General features: G+C 35.9%; 1 long non-coding RNA gene across 1 annotated transcript in view; it reads left to right on the top strand.

The window, feature by feature from the left end:
* Positions 1-17,137, top strand: part of LOC148052174 (uncharacterized) — a 79,995-nt gene that overhangs the window by 11,115 nt on the left and 51,743 nt on the right. The window contains exon 2 of the long non-coding RNA XR_015699014.1: positions 9,249-9,410. This is a non-coding gene — a long non-coding RNA (uncharacterized LOC148052174). The remainder of the gene's footprint in view (positions 1-9,248; positions 9,411-17,137) is intronic.

The raw sequence follows: 17,137 nt of genomic DNA, 5'->3' as shown, positions 1-17,137 counted from the left end.
GTATCGTTCTATTTCGGTCCCAGCAAGTAAGCGGGTTGTCATTTGCTTCCTCGAATGCTGGAGCCTCCTGTCACAGATGTGTCAGTCCACATTGCATCTAACAGCTTTAGTGGAGCAATATTGCAATAACGGCTGTACAATAAATAGTTTTAGGAAACTGCTCTGAAACATTATTTATGATTGTGTATGAAATTTGGATTGCTAGTGATTTTATTAAAAGCAACTGTATTTTTTAAGTGATTCCATTTTTTGTAATTGGTATTGATACTGGGTAGCATTTCCCTCTTGTAAGCAGGCTTCAGTTATTCATTTTGCTTTGTTTCCCTGTTCACATTACAGAGTTAAACTTGCATAATAAGAAAACAGTCTAAAGCCTTGGGTCCTTCGTGCCTTTTCTGGATAGCTCTCTTCATTAATGTGAATTGAGTGACGCTGCCAAAGAAGAGGAGGCTCAGTGTTGTTTTTTTTTTTTTTTCTTTAAGTTGGATGTCCTTGAGATGTATTACATCCCCAAATAAAAGTTTGTGCTCTTGAAACTAATAACAAGATTCCTACTGATGGCTAGAATCTTTTCATAGGAAATGAAAGAGGAACAAGAAAGTGTATTAGCAGATCATAGGATGATTGAGAGAGACAAATTTATTATCTATTCAGCAGGGTATTTCAGAAAGAAAGAAGTACAATTGTACAAAGAATTGGTGAGAATTCGTCTTGCGATACTGTGCCTGTCTCTGGTTGCTCAAGATCAAGCAATGTGAATTCAAAGAAGATTGAGTGTAAAGCGCTATTCCTTTGAGGTTAAGAGGGAATATACAGCAGGGAGGATGGGGGAATGGGAAATGCCAGAGGGAGGGAGACTTAGGGTGTTGATACATCAGTGAAGTGTGAATTGTGTTGTGCCTCTTAATGAAAATTAAAAGTGGGAACTTCCTGTAAAAAATACTGTTCATGGGATCCACACAGCGTGCATGTGACTTGAATATTATAGCTATGGAAATGGGTTTCCTAGATGTAAAAACTTGAGCCAGAATTCATTATTATTGTTTACATGAAATTTTCTGCTCATGAACCTGTGAAGTGACTTCAGCTTTTGCAGATGTTTTTATACTGTTATATATTTGCATAATGTTTTGAATAAGTAGCCTTTAACCTATTCATTTGATCAGAGCTGTTTGATTTGCCCACTTGCTATTAATTATTTTACAGTATGTAATTGGTTACTTGAGGAATATGCTATGGCCTTTTACTTGATTGCAAACTTAGATAGTGGCTTGAATAGCATTGAGCACTGTCAATGAAAATTAATATATTCACTGAATATTTCAGTATAGTCAATAACCAGTATTCATTGTGTGTTTTACATAAAGAAAATTTTTTTCTTCATGACTAATGCAAGTAGAATATTCTTTTGAGCTTTTTTATTACACAGATGTTGTCTATCAGGGTTAATCAAAACAAATTTTGAAGCTCTTGAACAATTTCAAAGAGAGATCAAGGTCTCAAAGAGTTAAGTTTCTGTAAATTCTCTGAAAACCAGTGACCCGCAAGTGGAAGGATGGCATAACTAAATACTGCTGGATACCACTAGTGGAATACAGTTGCAGTTGAGTTCCTCAGCTGTTCTGAGACACAGCAACTAGCTCTCCTAAAGGTTAGTGCAGAAACGCGCAGCTCTGAATGGACCTTGACCCATGATACTATTCAGCCTTTCAGATGGGTGGGAAATTTTGGAGGGAGCAAGAGACATTATGAGCAGAGGCAGTATGGCTGCAAGGATATAAATAGCCATCAAAGCTTAGGACATGCATTTTCAGTAAGGAGGGGTTTCATTTGTTCTGCTGAAGTATGATTTTGGAACTCCTACATGCCAGGTAGCATAAAAATGCATACTGAGGATGTAATCCCTGCCCAAAGGAGTTTATATTTTTTAATGTGAGAATAGACACACAACATATAGATACATTGAGTATGTGAGGGAAGTAATTAGAAAGTTACGATTAATGCAGTAAGATATTTAAATGCAAAGCATAAATGGATGTGAACAGAGTAGAATTGTAAACAAGGTCAGGCTACAAAACAATGCAAATTTATTAATTCTCTGAGGAAACAAAGAAAACTTGCTACTCTCCCATACCTATTATTTCAAGGAAATTATTTCTGTCTAGAATTGAATCAGATTAATAGAGCTGTATTTCTTAACAGGAGGTTATGAATCAGTACACTAAAGGTGCCTGTAGAGAAGAATTACTCTATTATATTTAAATATAACATCATCCAGATATCTGTGTAGGTATATAAAGACACCAGCCTTCTTTCTTACTGTTCAGTGTTAGGACGTTTACTCATAATCTCCTGTTATACTTATTTTGCATTGTATTATTGTCCTTTATGGATTCTCTTCCATTCTTTTTTTAGCATTTCCAAAAACCAATGACATCTGCCCGAGAGAGGCCTCTACTAAACTGAGCAGAGCTCATTTCCCAGAGGAGTTCGGGAAGGACAAGAATAGTTTGTGTGGATGGGGTGTTTTCTGGTTTTGTAATGACTTTCACATATAACATGTTTTAGTTTTAAAGTAATGCCTAGACAGTCTGAAGTCTGTAGGAGGCATTGTGCAAAGGTATATACAGACCAGAAGGAGCAGAAACAATAAAGAAAAGTAAAATAAATACCCCAGAATCAGACACTAAGAAAAGAGCAGAATAGAATTCAGATCCCTATCTCCTGCACAGAGCTATGTTAAAGGTTTCTGAATGTTATGTCCTGTGGAGGGTAATGATTTTTTTAAAATAAAAATATTTCCTTTTTTTTATGATCTGAAAGTTTATTAGTGGTATGTTTTTTTTTTTTTTCCTATAAATACATTTAAATTTGTTTTCCTCTGGCCATAGTCTTTTAATGGGCTTCCTAGTAAATACTTCCAAACAAGATGGCTTTTTTTGACACAGGAGAGAATATATATTTTCTAAATTCCATGTATTTTAACTGTAATTATACCTGCAAATTATTTTTCTGGTTGACAGAGGAATGAACTAAAACTGTTGTGGTATTGTGACTCTTTAAAAGTAGTCCAGATCAGTTTTATTAAGAGCATTTTGCCGAGCTTATTTCCTTTTAACCTCTTTGCTGCTTTCTGACTATGAAATATGGCAATGTTTGTTTTTCACGCAGTACTCTAGGCTGATCTAACATGCTGAGGCCTGTACCGCACTAGCTATTAGTTTCTGTAAAACCATCATGGTTCAAGATCTGCCTGTCAGAAGATACTGTAAAAGAGTATATAAATAACTGCCTCTGTATACTTTAAAAAAAAGGGGAGAGGAAGTTGTGGGAAGCATCTCCTTCTAATAATGGTATTGAAATTAATGGTGAATGCCTCTCATCAGAAGCAAGAAGTATTATGAGACTGTATATTAAGCATGCTGAGCTTGGGGCAAATCTCCAGCAGCATGTAAATGAACCGTAGTAGAATTACAGCATATGTATCATCTGTGAAAATAGTGCAGAATGCAAGGTAAGAATAAACTAATCCAAGTACATTTCCCCTTTCGGGGAGAAGCAAACATTTCTTTGCCAGTTAAAGAGAGGGTGGAAGCTTATTACAGTTGATTTACTCAGGTATATACACAGTAGTAGTCGAGGTGTCTCATGACGATATTGACCATGGCTGCTCATCTTGACTTGTGCTGATTTACATGCTTCGCATTTAGAGTGGTCTGTCGAACTGATACCAGCTGAAACTTAAATGGATGACTTGGTGTGTGTATATGAGAAGTTGATTTGTATCAGAGATATTGATCTAAGTTTTTTCAATCGGGGAACTCTTTAGTTGTATCTTCTTGACACATCTACTGAAGTTAATGAATTCAAGAACTTCAGCGCTGTATCAACAGTCAGATGACAGTCTTAGGCTCTCAACTGTGGGCTGTATCAAGTAAATTCACTATATGCATTCTTCCAAATTAACCTAATAACGTCAGACTTGGCATGCATATTCCCTTCTGTTCAAAAGAAAGAGTATAACGTAAGATGCTACTCATTCTGTGGAAAAGTAGTCATGGGAAATCAATGCTAGTGGTTACTGTTGTAGTTGCAACTTCTCTGCTCCCATGGTGTTACAATTGAGCTCCAAGCAAAGTAGGAGCTGGAGAACAAGAAAAGCCAGAAGTGATCAATACTGTTCTGTATTTTAAAGGAACAGGCTCTCTTCTTGTTGTATGCATGTTGATGGATTACTAGCCAAAAACTCCGCACAATTGCACAGACTGATCCCGTGGTTCCATGTGTTGTTGTGGTCAGTGTTGTCAGCTCAGTCTCCCCAGAGTTGTTTCACAGGGGAAATACGGTATTGTAGCAGGTATTGTTGAAAACCAGCACACACCTCTGAGTGAGTTTTGCTATCAAATCCCTTTTTCAGCGCAGTTTGTCACCAACTGCTGTGGGTTTCAGAATATTTTTAGGGAACTAAGCATGAAAACAAGTTTTGCTGCGTGAACCAAGAAACGTATTTTAACTCATATCCTCTAGGCAATAATGATCATATTTTAAATGATTGTTATGAAAAGTATCAATGCTCTGAATTGAAGTTACAGCTCAAGAACTTTGTTACTGATGCAGACGTGCATAAATGTGTCAGCTGACAGATTATGATCTAGTGTTGTTCAATGGAGTTAATGGCAGAGCAAGCATTTGTTCTTTTGCCAGAAACCTTAAACTTGGAGCAGTGCTCGCGTGTTATGGTAAATTTCTAGTAATTACTTTGACTCATTCTTGGACTTCTATGAGCCTGCTTCTTTGATGCATTAATTTGCAAGGGAAAATGGCTTTACAATGAATGAGATGCAGAAATGTGATTTTGTAAATTAAGGAATCATTTGTTGAATATCATTCCCAGCAGCCCATCATTGATCTCCATACCTTTTAGATAGGGTGCAAGTGCAACCAATAAACTTTATTTCTAATCCTTATTTTGTTCTTAACTTATTTAAAGCAACATAAAAGAAACTGAGGGATAGAAGGAAATCTGCCAAGTGATTATGTGAAACAAATCAACTCATTCAGAATAGATCCAAGGTGTCTGCTGCAAGATGCTGAGCAACAAACCTTGCTTGGTTTGTATATGAATCAGTAAAAAAATATACATTAGAAGCAAATTGTTTTGCAGATGTCCAGAAGCTTGTAAAGGCTTTCAACATGATCTGATCCAAAAGAAAATTAAGTACTTCTGTGTTTCTGAGTTACTATATAGCTAAGAAAATATTTCTGTTGCATATGTACACCCAAATTGTGGTGTTATCATTCAAGACCATGCTGCTCTAAACAGTGTTGTTACCAGAAGCAGTGTTTGCAGGAAGAGACTATGGGAAGGTTGAACATGCTTGTTCCCGCTGTTGGCCTGTGTTTTCTTCCAGGAAGGAAAGTTCTGAGAATACCGACATCAAAGTAGCAGGAGCTTCCCTAGCTGAGATGCAGGAAAAGTAGAGACAATGATTTTGTTAGCCTGCTGCGAATATAACCCTCTTTTCTATTTGAGTGCATGTTTCTGTTACAAAAGCTACCCTTATAGCTATGCTGAAATCTGAGCTATAGGAAATTTGTTAAACCTTTTAAAATGGATGAATTGCTGTGGAAGTATGGGATGGATGTCTGCTACAGAGATAGTTGACGGTGGACTGATAGACATTGCTGCTATTCACTGTGTGGTGGGATTTTTGTGCCATTGAAGACTACACATTCCTGCATTAAAGCTATTAATCAGCTAGATTTGCACTGATTATTAGATTATTTTTTTATATTTTGTTGGACTCTATAACCATATTAAACGTACACAAATATGTTTCAGAATAAAGGCAAGAAGTTTTCTGAATTAAACTCTGCCTCTCAGTTCTAGTCATTCATCCTTTCTTATTTGACTTTATAAAGAAGCTAAAAGTGTTGAAACTACCTTTCCCTACAGTGTAGCTAACACAGAAAACTTCATAAACTCTGAAGTGATCGGGAGAGTAACTGCAACTCAGCAGTGATACGCCTGAACATCTTTTCTCTGGTGTATCAATCTTTCAATCTCCTTTTTCCTCTAATTTCTTTTTTCCATCAGCTGAGAAAATATCTGAGAAACATAAATGTGTTCTCAAGCTAAGCAGATTTGTTTGTCACCCACACAATCCACAACTACTTGAATTTGATCTGTTTTCTGTGATATAAGCCCAGCATTAGTGTTTTAATACACTAGTATAGAGATCTGGAGAGAAACTGCCAGTGAGAAAATGAAAAGAGCATACACATAGCTTTCCTGTATTTAGAAGTGCTATCTTTTTAAGAAGTTCTGAGGCTTGGCAATTAAAAAAAAAAGATTGAAATAAGCCATAAATAGTAGATGGGTTTTACACAAAATATACTAAATGAGAGTTAGTCCACCAGTCCACCAGCTGCAGAATAAAATATATAATGAGGAGCTATCGGTATATCTGACTTGAAAATAACTCTGTAAACTTGCTGTATTTTTGAGCACTTTGGAGAAGAACAAGTAATTCCCTATTGGTAATGACAGGGAATATTGCAATTAGCTGATGCTTTAATGTTATGAAAGTAAATATTCACATGTATTTCTGTTTAAAAGAAAATAATTTTGTTGCTTTGTTTTCAAGCATTGGTGGTTTTGTCCATTAACTAAACAGTAGACTGCCCATGCTCCGATTTTTCCAGTTATTAGCTGGCATATTCACATAATAGCTTAGTCATTGCAGTGCTCTGTTGTGTGATTTCTGGTTGATAAAACCTTGACTAAAGCATGTTTTTATGTATTTTGAGTGCAGCACAATTTCCTTGCATGTGTCTGTAAATGCCCACTTCGATGTTTGAAGTAGACATCGTTTTCAAAGGGAGATTCAAGGCTTTTAGGAAAGTTTAAAATCAGAGGTATAGATCCACATTTTAGTAGATTTCTAATACATTCTATTTTGGAATTATTGTTTATTGTTGTATTGTGGTGTTCATGAAGTATTGTGAATTTTAACACAAGGTTTTTAATATGAATGCAGTGGGTTTTGCAAGGATTTTTTTCTTCAGTATATGTAGGGATCTATATTGTTGGTGGTTTGATTAAAAAAAAAAAGCGTGGGGCGGGGGGGGGAGGAAGAGCAGTTTGACTACTCTGAGGGCTTTTTCTGTTTCCTAAAATGTTTTGTTTACAGTCTCCACTGCTGTTTTCTTATATTTAGTTAATAACCTGAATGATGTGAAAGCAGCTTTTAGTTCTCTTCTGTGTTCCACATTTGTTTCCTAGCGTGAAGTGCCGAAGGAGAAGATAAGGGCATGAAGTGAAAAGCCCAAGATTGTACTGGGATGGCTCAGATGTGGAATGGCTGTCGACTGGAGTGTAGAGTAAACATTAAATAAATGAAAAGGATAATCTTAGCAGTCACTGGGAAGGGAGGAGCTCTTCAGAGGAGTATTAAAGGACTTGGGACTGAATGAATGAATTTGTGGTGGTACCACTCTCACTTAAACCAAGTATCTCTATCCTCCAAAAAAATAGGATTTCATATTCAATGCTTTTTCCTTTTATATAAGAATGCAAATATAAAAATACCTTTAAGACTTAAAAATTGTTAATTACCAAGTAACAGAAGGAACTTCTAGTATTATACAATGTTAGTGTTGACTTTGAGAATCCTTGTTTCTAAAATAAAAAATAGAAATTCCCATAGATATTTTTGTCTGTTCTAACCTCAGAATTTTAAAAAACATCCAGTTCAAGGTACTTAGATAATAAAATTTGCATATATTTTGCAATCCTATCCCCTTTTTCTTCTCCCTTTTTTCTTTCTTTTGTCGTTTCTTCAGCTTCAGTTTACATGCTGTTAATATCTAGTGACACAGTTCTTTCATATAATGTGGAACCTGTATTCTGCACAGTCACTCAAAGTTGGTGAGAATAATTGCAATGGGATTGCTCAAATGAGTAAGTGTTGCAGAAGTGGCTGCTTTCTTAATCATCAGCCAAGCTCAAGCATTGTTTTTCTTATGTTTGTTTAAATTTAATTACATATCAATAAGACTTAGACTAGCAAATTCCCAAACAGAGAAAAGTGTTACATTATTCCTGCCTCCTCTGCATGAGGATTGTAGCATCTTTCAAATATTTGCTCTTTCATCAACTTTGGAAAATTCAAGTTTGGATTTGAATACTATAGGTGAGAACAAGAAGGAATGACACACATTCATGTGTGTACCTTATCATGAGTGCATGGCCACACAACTGTAAACACAGCATTCTTCAATCATTTCTCATGCCATTGATAAGCCGATGATCTTCCAAACTCCAGAAAGCTATACCTATGGCTGTATATCAGAGACTTTAAAAAGCCCTTAATTTATGAACTGGCATAAGGAAATTTTTGTTAGCAGGCACTAAGTTCTGAGAAACTAACATATTCTCTTAGGCATGATTCAGTTTCATGTTGCTGCCACAACTATGCTAAAGTGTTGTAACTTAATACATAAAATAATTATATTTCTGACACACTCTGCAAATCTTTTTTTTTTCACATTTTTCTGTTTAACTGCATGAGTGATGGTCCTGGGTTCTTGAGGGTAAAACCATAGTGAGTGTGTATACACTTTTGACTTTCTGTTGTTATTAAAAAAAAAAAGACATCAGAAATAGATTTTATTCTAACAGCACTACACACAAAATAGATTTCTAGTCTAAATGTGCTGGGAATATTCTTTATACTTTTAATGTGCCAAATGCTACCAAATCTTTCTGAAAGATCTAATTGCTAAGCTGTATGCAGGCTATAGAAATACTTTAACCTAGTTGTTAAAAATCTGCCAATTCATTATTTAATACTGATCTTACTGCTTGTAACAAGAAACTGAACCAAAAAAGAAGAGATTTAAAACACTGAAGGGCAAAGTATTTTGAGAACTAAGGGGGCTAAAATGTACTGCTCTTTTCTTTTGTTTTGTTACTCTAATACATTTTAGCTACAACCTGGAAAGAACTATAATGTGCATCAGTTAAAGATCAAATTTTAATCTGATCAAGCCACCTATTTATGCAATATCCATTTAATTATGCTTAAGGACTGTTCATGCAGATTTCTTCTTGATTAACAAAAAAACCCAAACCAATAAAACAATATGGATCAAAATTAACAGATGTTTTTGTATGTGTGGGTTTTTTGTGGTGTGGTTTTTTGTTTGTTTTTCCCCTTCTTTAATAACTGCATTTATTTTTATAGGTATGGAGAAATACAGCTCTGGTAGATGATCTTCACAGAAAAGAGGTATTCACTCAAAGCGTGCCCTGGGCACAGATTGAAGCAACAAAGATTTTCTCAAGAAGCTGGACACAAAAGACAGAATGGGAGCCTCCCAAGGTACTGCAAGACTCAAGCCTACATGTAAGTCATGTTGAATATTTTCCAAACCTCAAATGCATCAGTTATAATCTACATCTGGTAAGGAATGGCAGGGAGAAAAGTGAGATCTCTATAGGGTCACAATTTTTTTTTGCAGAAGCTTGCACTTATGATGGGGGTGGAATGGAAATGGCAACATTTAGTCATGTTTCCTGAAAGTCCTTTTGCTAGGGAGTCCAGGTTTCCATGATCCACAGCGTCAGCATAGCCGTCATCCGTGCAGTCTTTGAGGTTAGCACTGTTAAGTTAATGTAATAGATTCTGGGGCAGCTTGTACAGACAGCCTCAAGGCAGGAGCTTTGAGTCTTCAGGTACTTGCAGCCTTTGTTGGTTTGAGAAGGGGAGTGGGTTTTGAAGTTTTAGTTGAACTGAGACCTTCAGCATATTTCTTTTGTTTGTTTATAATGTACTTTTTGCTCTAGGTAGGATGTAATTTTTTTTTTTTTTAATTTTCAAAAGCTCTACTATAAATACTTCTCTAAATACAGCTGCAAAATGAGGACAGCACAGTTTCAGCAGTGATGACTCTAATAGTGCAATAAGGGGAAACAAACAGGTGAAACTGTGCAAAGTTAAAGGAAGTGAAGAAAAACAGCTCTCATGCGGAGGAGTTCTTGGAAGAAAAATGTTCTTTTCCAGAGAATTCTCTCTGGCTTATTGCAGATAACCTTTCCTTTGACGATCTGAAGAGGATCTTTGTGCCCCACAGGAACCACTGTATTTTGAAAGCTTTTCTGAGCTGAGAGGTTGCTGAGATGCTGTCAATACACAAGTGACTATATTGTGTTTATTCACATTGAAATGGAGGGGGAGGGCAGAAAGCCCTTATCAAGGGCTTCAAGGAGAAGCATGCAGGATCAAGGAAGCTCATTCTCAGCGATGAATATATATGAAAAGATTGTGTGCTCCTTAGTGACATCACCTAAGGAAGCAGTGATGACTTGGTTTTAATTTTTCAGCACTCATATGGAAAAAGCTTGTTAAAAATGCCAATTCTGCAGACAAGGTAAAAAGCTGGAAATCACCACCTGACAAGTAATTTATCTGCTATTGATTTATATGTATGGGACATTTAAGCTACAGACTTCAGTCACTTATGCTGTCACCATTCAATCTATGGTGGAAAAAATGAACACTCCTATAAAAAGTCTTTTGAGTTTATAGGTCCTAGTAATAAACAGTTTTGTTGGACTGATAATAGACCATTATGATCAGCGTAGGTTAGCTTATTAGCTCTGATTCCTTGGCAAAGGCTCTAATTGTATAATTCTTTCTGTCCTTTGTATCATTGCAATACTGAACTGCAAATTGTCTTGTGTTCAAAATCCGTCTCATTCAGGACCCTACTGCTCTGGGACTGTATCTTCCACTTAGATCTCTTCCAGTTCTCTGACAAGCCCAAATGTCATACCTTTTTGGTGCTAACTGGGGTAAGGGACCGTTACGGAAGTTGACAGCTATCCAGCTTTCAAGGCTGTGAAATGCTTGGCTTCAGTTGTCTTCAAGTTGGTTTCCTTGTTTGGTGTTTTGTAGAGATCTATATCTGTTTTGTTGCAACTTGAGAAGAAATAGTTGCTGAAGCTGTTTAGGGAATCAGAGGTGGCTGTGGCAAATATGAGGAACAGGTCAAAATTGGTATATATTCTTCACCTAGACTCAATTCTCATTTAATTTAGAGGACTTTCGCCTTAAGTCTTAAGGTCTACCAGCCTGAATTCTATTTAATAACAAATGCAGGGGTTGTAAGTCAGAAAAGCTGATTATGGCTTTACTGAGAAAGATTAAGTTTCGGGTGTTTAAAAGACCTTATAGCTTTTGCATTAACCATTTGCATTAACCATTGAAACTATACATTCTGAACTATAGCACAAACTGTTTTGGAAGTGCTGTGACCCAGTTTGGAAGAGTAAAAAAAAAAAACCCAAAAGTATAATGAAAACTGTATTGGCTTTTTAGGTGGAAAAAAGGCCAAAGCTATTCTTTGGCAAACCGGCAGAATGGCTGATCTGAATGCTGCACTTGGCTTTCCACATATTCTCACAACTGGTTTGTACCTCATGGTAATGTAATCGATGCTAAGTAAGTTAAGAAAGGAGACAGCTGCTGCTATGTGCAGCTGTGATCTGTAATCACAAATTTGTCACCTTACTATCACTTAAATAGTTTTCTTACGCTAAAAGTTTGGCTCACAATTCAGCGGTTCTACTAGAGAAATAAGATAGTACTCATTTTAATCAAGATAAAGACTTGAACTCCCCAGCTGACTTACTAGTAGAAATTCAAAGGTTGGACTGCGTTCTGGGCTTACTAATATTCAAACCTAGTCTAGTCTTTCAGTAGCAAGCTGAAAGCTGGCTGCTGTTTAAAACAATTTGCACACTCTGCTTAAGACATACCCTGGTAGCAGTCCTCTTATTTACATCTCTATTCCTTTCTAAAATGTGATGACTAGGTTATATCTTGTTCTGTGGTGAGAGATCTTTGAGATGCTACAAATGTAAATATTTAACTTTTTTTTTTTTTAATTTTCGTGAGACTACTGTGTGTATGTGATTCTGCATTTCAGCTCTTGAGACCTCACTGTACAGATTTTATAACCAAGGTAATTGAACTGTTTGGTTTTGGAGATTATTTGGATGGAAAAAAGTGTTCATTTGATGTGTATAAATGCACAAACCAGTATGGATTATCCTGTGTATCCTAGTCATTATATCCTTCAGGAAATTAAAAAGCTGGATTTCAGTAAGTACAATTTGTTTTTACAGATATTTAATTAGTTTAGGAAAACTGGTAAATCGGAAATAAACTACTTTTTCCCCTCCTTGTAGCAGTTGTGAGTATTTCACATGCATAAAGACTAACAGAGCGCTGATGCTGGTGCTAAATATGTTTGAGCCAAACATAGCTCAAATTTGTAATGAGGGCTTTCGAAGCTGCTCAACATGTTATTTTTCACATCCATTTGACGTTTTTCTGCCTGACTTTGTTCTTGTGTGCAAGTATTCTGTGCAGTCTTTAAAATCAGCAGTCTCACAGTGTTGGAAAAGTAAACCTCATGCTTGCGAACTTACAATTAAAAAAAGTTCGTTTATGTACTGTTCTACAATATAAACCCACAGGTACAAGGCCATTCAGTTCAATACTTAAGTGCTGTTGAAGGAATAGCCTAATATATTTTTCCCTCTTTTCTCTATAATAGCATATACATTTGTGCGTCTGCTGGCATTCATATTAAATATCTTCTGGTCCTCTTTAACTCCACTCTCCCCCCATCCTTTTTTTTTTAAAGGAGCAAAGTTGTTTATAAGTTCTGTTGTCAGAAGACTAATTTATTCTTTTAGTATTAGATTCTCCTGCTCACACAGGATCAGTGCAAGGCATAGGCACAGTTTGAGCTGTAATATCTTGGCCTCTCTGAAGCTGGTGGGAATTTTGCCAGTGAACAGTGGGATCAGGTTTTCAACCAAGGCATTTGGACAAATTTAAATCACACCTAGACCTTGTGCAGCTTCTCTGCACAAAGCTAAATTTCTCCCAGAGGACAGAATAGTAAACTTATATGAATCCTGACAGGTAGTGGTTTCCAGCAGATGAGACTGGAACCCAGCAGAACAGAATTCTAAATGGTTATTTTAATTAATTTCTTGAATTGTGTTACATATGAAGATGCCATAGGGGAGGGGGAGATTACATATTTATGTGCATGTAAATTGGAAGAAAAATTTTCTTATCTTTTAACAAGAATTCCTTTTTAGTATTTTAGAAATATATCAACCTTGCTATAACTGTCCTGCTTACTGTATGAGAGCTAACATTGAGTTTATAGTAGTGTTACTGGTATGTACCATACTTCCTCTCAGCTGAACTTGAAAGCGACTTTCATGTGGTTTGTACTTAATGTAATTTACCTTTATTTTTCTGTTTTAACCTGGGGCTTTTTTTTTTTTTTTTTTTAAATGGGAGTTTGAGAAGAGAACTTTAATTGAACTTTGTTTTTTTACATTATCCCTAAATGAGTCTAAATGGTGCCATGAACAATATTAGAAGATTTTCATCTCTGATCTGTTTTGCGGACAGACATTGACAAAAAAGCATCTTCAGGTACACTTGGAAAGTGCAATACATGCATGTAATAACCACTATTATTAAGGTATTTAACATAAATGCATGAGGTTTTTTTTAATAGTGTTGCTATGGATAGTATGTATCTTAGAATACAAACTTTGGCTTGAGCTACTGAGTATGACACTCAAGTTAAAAGATGTTATATATGCATATAACAACTCACATATTCAAGAACTACTTAGGATGACCCTACTGTATTTTCCCTGTACCTTTTGTTACTTCCAAATAATCAGTAATGGTTCTTCAATACTGGAGTTGAACCACCAGTTTGGCCTTCCTGACTGCCATAATTCTCTGAGAATATAAAGACCAGTTCTAGATCATTATTTTTAAACTGAGATTAGATGTTCACTATAGGACGTGATTTGAAAGAGAAATTTTCTTATTATTGGGGATGCTAGTATGAATCTTGGACTTCCCAAAACATGCTTCTCTAGGCAAGTAAAGACACATCATTTCACCTTGCTAACTGGAGTAAGCTCTGGTTAAATAACAAAATGTACTGTTTAACAATCTTTGTAATTTTTTCTGATTTTGGGCTTTGTTCACCAGATGAATGAACTAGAGCTCACTTAATTGCTTTTTACTCCAAAGTTTATGGTGGAAGCTTGCTGTTTTCTGACTGTTTTTTCTACTTAGACTATGAAAGTATTTAATTTGATTTACTGCTTGGCTCTAAATGAGGAGTTCTTGCTGTAAATTGTCTAGACCCAATGCCTCTGAAATTGTCCTCCACTAAACTGAATCCCCCAGGCTTCCTGTCACATGTCACCATAACCCCTTTGGCCTGATACAGTTTGCAATATCTGTCAGCAAAACTGGAAGTACTACTTTTACTCTTGAAAAAGTGCTGCGTTCTGTGTTAGAGACAGCTTTAAATAAATCCATGGCGTCATTCTAACAAAATATGTGAGGGGCACTACTTCAATGAAGTGCTCAGGTTCATAGCAACCAATTAGGACGCTTCTCTAGCTGGACATATTAGGTCTGTAAATGTTGTGTAAAACCAGCTTTCACAGAAGTCTTAGAAGGCTGCTTCAGTGACTCTTCCAAGATTTTATCATTTGTGCTGGAAGAAGCAGTCACATGCAAAATTCCTAGGATCTTCTTTTCAAAAGCAGTGCTGTATAACCTGCTTTCTCTGCACAGATTTATTGTTGAAGCTTACTTTAAGGTAACTGTAAATTCCAGTGATCCTTAGCCTGTCTGGATAAATGACTCAGGAATAAAGATAAGAGCTTTTGGTCTGCATCCCCCCATACATGCAGCAGTCTATTGCTTGTCACGCTTTATTGTGCCATGCTCCATTTTCCCTGTTAAGCATTGTCATCAGTGTTGTCTGATTTGTTGTTTCCATTTTGGTATCGTAGCACAAGCAGGTAGTTGATCTGGAAAGATGAAGCATGCACAACCTCAGTAGATTCTTGGCTGGTTTCCTTCTCACTGATGTGAACAAGTCCCATTCACTCAACTACCTCCCCCACAATTCCCTGTTAATGTGAGGTCCTGTTCATCTTTTTAGAGCCATCTTCTTATCTTTTTAGGATTCGTCTATTAGAAGCTTTTTTTGATCAATACAGAAAATCAGTAACTGTAGGCTCCTAAGACTACAGGGTTCTAGCAGTTCTTTACAGCACATCACATATAGGAACAGATGAAAACAGTAAGAAACAAAACTAACAGCTTATTATATGTTGCACTTATTAATTCATGGTTTAAAAACAAAGCTACTGAAGTGAATAATTTACATTTAGATATCAGATTAGACTTAAAAAACAATAAAAAGTTTTTTTTCTTTCTGTATTAAAGATTGATTATTTTCCTCTGGCATTTGCAAAGAAGATTTTTAATTAAAATTAAGATTTTTAGTAAAAATCTTAACTGAGAAGAATGAGAAGTGATGCAGATCTGAATCTTAACACTGCAGTTCAAAACTACATCCTCTTTTATGTAACATTGGAACAGTTTTTAACTTCTGATGTGGAGTTTCTATGTTCCATTCAGTCCAAACTCAACACAACTGAAAACCGAATGAAGAATGCAAGAAAAAATATTAAGGAAGAGATTTTTGTATGCAGCATAGTGTAAAAAACCCTACATTTCATAAAGTTCTGTGATACCTATTAACTTTAAACCTTGATGATTATTTAGAATGACTTTTGTTGAATGTTTGAGGGGAAAAAAAAGTTCAGTTGATTGATAATGAACCTCACAGTATAGAGATTCAATCTGGCAAACTCTGCTCTTGATTTTTTTTTTTTTCCTGAAGATGTCAGAACTTTCTGTAATTATCTTCTTGATTTCTAAGCTAGTTTAATGTAAGTATTTCCTGTTATTGATTTCTATTCTTGATTTGAAGGATGAGTGAAAATAATTTGGAAGAGCTTTTGATTAATTGCTGTCTAGTTGTGCTATGCACTTTGTATAAATAGACTGTCTTGCTCCTCTAGCTCTTCAGATTTGAAAAATGCCAGTGAAATAGTATTGAATTAAATTTAATTATTAAATAATGTAATGTAGTCATCAAAAATCCATGCAGAATGGTTGATTTGTGGTAGTTAATTTGTTTGCCTGTAACTCATATTTCCTATAACTATTTTAAAACAGTCTATAGTGAGGATTCAGGAATCAGTACCGATAGAAACGTAGTATTTTGAAAGGCTTGATATTGAATCCTAAAACTAGGATTTTCAGGTGTATTAATTCAGCTTAGCTCTAATGACAGTAACAAATTTTCTGCTCCTTTTAAAGATTTAACCCATATGCTTGAAGCTATGATATCTTTTGGATGCAAGTGTGCTTTTCCTATTGGAATCAATATATTACAGCACACTTGAAAGCAGAATTAGTCATGGAAATACTCAGTTTAGGGCTAGAGTTTTTGGTGTTATTTAATCTGCTTTAGTACAAATGAAAAAATATCTGGGCTGGTAGGATCTGCTGCAACAAGAGATGTGTGTGTTATGGAGGCAACAAAGTCCAGGATGCTTCTAAACTAGTCTCAGAGTAATTGCTGTGATGCATAGCCTTGTGTGAATGCTATGTTGTGAGTTTCACAATGAGCACTGCATGAATTACAGAAGGAATTTTTCCTTGCATTTACAGAGAAGAATGTGCAGGTGAGTTATGCAAACTATTAATTTATCATCGTAAGATCTGTGGCAGTGCTGGCTGCACTTGAAGACAAGATCTAAAACTTAGTTGCCCAATAAGGTGATACGTATGGTTATAAAATGGTCTTTTATTTTTTTAATCTGTTGTTCTTGTTCTGCAAATGAGTCTATTAAGCCAGGCCTCTGTATGGAACACGGTGGCCGAAGTACGTTTTGGGGATCATGTGTTACCGTGTTTTGATAGACTACTGAATATGTAAGTAGTGTTAAGGGTATTTAACGTATGGATTACTTTTTTAACTCTTCCACAGCTAAGGACGTAGCAGATTCCATTCATCTTGTTTCTACTGTGTGGGGATTGCAAGTATGAGAAATCTTGTGTGTTACTAGAACTGATTGTTATAAGCAATACGGATTGTTGTCTTACTCTTTCTTCACATAACACAACTTCTGACGGCAACATCTATATGT

The sequence above is a fragment of the Nipponia nippon genome, unplaced genomic scaffold, assembly GCF_047370975.1.
Source record: "Nipponia nippon isolate SJK-2023a ecotype South Korea unplaced genomic scaffold, ASM4737097v1 scaffold_5, whole genome shotgun sequence".
NCBI classification, from domain to species: domain Eukaryota; kingdom Metazoa; phylum Chordata; class Aves; order Pelecaniformes; family Threskiornithidae; genus Nipponia; species Nipponia nippon.
This window is presented reverse-complemented; position numbering and strand designations above follow the sequence as displayed.